Source organism: Piliocolobus tephrosceles, chromosome 7 (assembly GCF_002776525.5).
Source record: "Piliocolobus tephrosceles isolate RC106 chromosome 7, ASM277652v3, whole genome shotgun sequence".
Taxonomy (NCBI): Eukaryota; Metazoa; Chordata; class Mammalia; order Primates; family Cercopithecidae; genus Piliocolobus; species Piliocolobus tephrosceles.
The window spans coordinates 79222939-79227353 of NC_045440.1; the positions used below are offsets into that span (position 1 = coordinate 79222939).

General features: G+C 32.7%; 1 pseudogene; it reads right to left on the reverse strand.

Moving 5' to 3' along the window:
* Positions 1–2529: 2529 nt before the first annotated feature.
* On the reverse strand, positions 2530–2710 carry LOC111553197 (annotated as a pseudogene).
* Between the last annotated feature and the right edge of the window lie 1705 nt (positions 2711–4415).

Below are 4415 nucleotides of genomic sequence, written 5' to 3' on the forward strand. Positions count from 1 at the left end.
AGCAGGTTTTAAAATTTAAACATGTAAATATGGATTTCTGAACTATATAGAGAAAGGTAAAATGACCTTCTGAGAAGACATGCATAAAAACTTAACAATTTTCCTTTGTACGAACATGGTCTAGAAGACGTCATTCACTCTTCTTGTTTATAGGATATGCTATAGTAAGAATTAAATGTAATTTAGTGAGACGATAAAATCTTCTCAACTACTGTGCTGTTGTATTTGGGATGGATTTGGAGATGATTAAATGAGTAAATCACACAGATTTGAAAGCTTTTTTTTCTCCTTTCTTTCTTTCCTTTTTTTTACACCTCCTTAGATGGCATCTTGATCGTGCATGCACTGTGAACACAGAAGGCCTATAGGTCAGACCTGAAATTATAGCTAAACCTCAACTCCTGAGGTACACAGGCTGTTTATATCGATGAAAATTTATGATCTCTATACCCTAAATCCCTGGCCTCTCTTTTACATTGACTTCTTTACTATTTGCTGCTTTATTTTATGGTGATCCCTTGCCCTCTATAAATATATCACAGTTACTTAACCCCAGATCCCACCCCCAGACTTCAGGACTTCAGAAAGGATCTATTTGTTACTTATTCTGCTACTGGGTGTTTCATAATCCTCCACATTAGCAGCTATTATTTTATAGCAGTTACATTTTCCAAATTTTCATCATCTCTTGACTGTTAGCTTTCTAACTGCTAACAGTTATAGCACTGCTGTTTAGAGATTATGCTGTAGAATTTTTTTTTCCTTAAGCTTGCACAATGGTTGAAGTATTTCCTATTAATCTATAGAAAAATGAATATTTCAACTCTAAAAAATTACATTTAGACAAGCTTAATTGCCTTGTGTTACTTTAAATATATAAAATTTGTAAAATCCTGACCCAATCTTAACAACATGCCACTGAGTAATTAAACTTTTCCATGGGTTAGATTCTAATAATTATCTTGTTTTGACTGAACTCCTTATTTGAGCCCAAAAAGTGAAGCTGGAATATAATATGGAATTATAGATTTGCAAAAGCTATTGTCTGATATTAAAATTGTTAAGAAAATATGAGTCAGTATTATGCAAATTCTGACCTAATCCCAGCAGCATTCTCGTAGGTAATTGTATTTTTTCTTTAAAGGAGGACAGACCCTACAATAATTATGCCTTGTTAGTGTCCACATTGCTACATTTTTGATTTATGTATTTTTCTGGGAGTTGACAGATAAGCAAGAAAAATTGACATATTATAAACTAATAAAAATAAATAATATCAGAATCTGCCTAGCAGCAGTCTACATTGGGAAGTTAAATCAGTGCATTAATCACACAAATTTTTGAGCAAAACATAGTTTATACTAAAATTTTTTTAAATTACATATATCAAACAAAACTAAATAATTAAGTGGCCATGTTTGTGTGTGTTTGTGATTTCTAAGGTTAATCATTGTACACAATATATAAAAGCCATTTTTGTTTTATTTGCATCTCTGTTTTTCTTAGGAAGCCAAGATGTTTGTAATCTCTTCCTACAGATGGCAACATGTAACATTCCTGTGAGACTTAGCATTTCCAGTCTTCAAAGAATATGCCTTAATGGAAAATTTGTTTAGTACACTCTTTTCAGTATTTTTGTTTAAATTCTTACTACTTAAAATGCTGACATTTGAATGCTATTATTTTATATTAAATACCACAAAAATATAAAATTTTCAGGCTCTAGCAACAGCTAGTGCTAAGAGGCATGTTTTATTGCACCACAAGCTGGACAAATTGATGAAGGAAATATAACGTCGATGAGCCTAGGGCTTGGTAAAATCTAGCAGTTGATACACTATACAGCACGAATGACAAAGAGTTATGAACTATGAATGTTGTCCTTCCCTTCAAGTTTGTGTAGTTGTGCAGTTTGTAATCTCACATTTTGTTTTTTGTTTTTTAATCCATATTTTCCTTTAAATATAACCCAAGTTTTGCAAACAAATGCTTTAGGAATAATCAATCTAATAATATTGATTGATTATTGATGTTTCTCTTTTAGTAAAATGAAGCATTTTTAGCTTGATGATAAAATTTCAGTATTTTTCTACTACTGGAGTCAGATGTTATAATAAAACTGGGAAATCAGTTTTTTGGAAATATAGTAAAGGAGCGATAACTTTTTTCCACAGCTTATATGGATATGACTAACACAATCCCAGGAAGCACTGTCCCTTCAAGAAAAGACTGAAAAAGTCCATATACTATTCCCCAAAACTTTGGTCATCAATATAATAAACAAATCTTCTCAAACATGTGCAGATCCCAAAATTTAACAAACCCAACCTGTGGCTAACAGAGTCTATAAACAGTGATATCTTGTTGATGATAGTCTATGAATTCCTTTTCTTTTAAGAAACAATTTGATACAGTCATGCTTGAAGGCAAAAATTTAGTATCTAGAGACCTAGATTAAATCACAATAAATGTGTTCCGTAAATATTCCTAATGAGACAGAGTGCGAATACATGATCAAAAACCCTTAAAAGTTAATTTCTTGTACTTTTCAAGTAAGAAATAATAGGACAAGAAATAATGGACAGAATCAGCCTGTACAATTGATAATCAAAACACTAATTATGATTAAAAAAAAAAGATACACTAATTAGTACCAGGGTTACACCAAACAGATTCACACTTGATCTTAGCCAAAAGGCTGAGAAGCGATACACCAAGCAGATTCAAAGAATTTACCAGGAACCTCAGGAGAAGAGTATAACTCAATCTCCTATCTCAAAAACGTAGTGTCCAATGAATTTCTTAAACCAAGTAAAAGGCATGAACAAGAAATCTACTAGGGACTTTTAACAACTGCAAAGTGTGTCATTGTTCAAATACCAACTCTAGAGAATTGATAGAGCCATGAAAACTCACAATCATATACACACACAGAGATATACATACATGTAAGTGCTAGGTTATATATGTGTGTGCATGTGTTTATATAACATATATGTAGGTTTAAATATGTATAATACAAAGTATATTTATATATGTATGTGTATATACATGCCTTGAAAAATATAGTCCCAAATAACTTTCATTTAATAGTCCCAAATAACTTTCACTGAAGTGTCAATATCTCCATTGTACAGAAAACAAAAGAAATTAAACAACTTTCTCAGGACTCAAGGTAAAAAATCCAATTAATTCCTATTAACTTGATAAGTATGTCAATTAACACTCTTTGGATTAAAAGCACTAGATATTGTCCCTGGCTAAATTAAGCAAAAGGTAATTTTTAAAGGAAGTCAAGTGCTCACATAGTTGACTAAAACTTGCAGAATTGGGGAAACAAAGACTTGGATGCAGAAACTGCCACAGTGGTTCCATGGATGGAACAGTAGACATCATGTACCACCACATGGAAAGTTAAACTCCAAACATTTTCCATTGCTTACTCTCTCTGATCAAGTTTCAAATTCTAGGAAAGGAACTTCCACTTGACCTAGTTTGTCTTTCATGAGCTCCCCTTGACAATGTGCCTAGTTACACACTGACCACAAGGTATTGAAAAGGGAAAGGAACCAATTTGAAATCCGATTGACAAAGGAATGGAACTCGATCATAAGCAGCCAAAAAGGGAAAAGAAAAAAAACAGACACTACCTAAACCATCAAAAAGGTAAAAAAGAAACACCTATGGACTACAAGATCAGACATGCATTCAGGAAGGCAGCTCTACTTCATGCAATTCAATCTTTCTGAGAGCTGGTTGCAAGTGACTTCCTAACTGCAGAATTTCATACAAAATAAAACAGACAAATGTGAAGTTCCATTATTTTGTTCTGGATTATATTTAACAAGTAATAAAGTGCATATCTAAGACTTCAAAGAGTTTCCCTCTGCTACAAGAATTAGGGAGACTGGGTCATTAAACATAGAATAAATATTATATACTTAAACAGAGGGTGTCCAGCTTAGTAATGGGTAGGATATCTCTGATGCCCCATCTAGATTCATGCTCCATCACCTCCAACCTGCTTTCTGGTTCTTAAATTCATCTCATCAGAATTAATTCACATCTTACTTACATTCCTCAAATACTTTCTTTAAAATTTAGGACTTCTGTCTCCTGTTAGGATTTAGTTTTCCTAATAAATTGGTTGTACCTATCTTCTACATTCTGTACTAAGCTTCCAGAAAACAAAAAAATGCCTTCTTTTCCTCTGAACATATTCTTTGGTTTGGCACAAATTTAATAAAGGATAAGTCTTTAGAAATGTTCTTTTCTTTTTTTTCTTTTTTGTTTAATAGGATCTCACAGGAGAAGAGAATCCACAGGGTCACAAATTTCCTGGGGTTAGACATTTATTGTTGACAATGAAATCTTCAAAATACACCCACCCAAGTCTCCCCTGATAAATGCTGGCA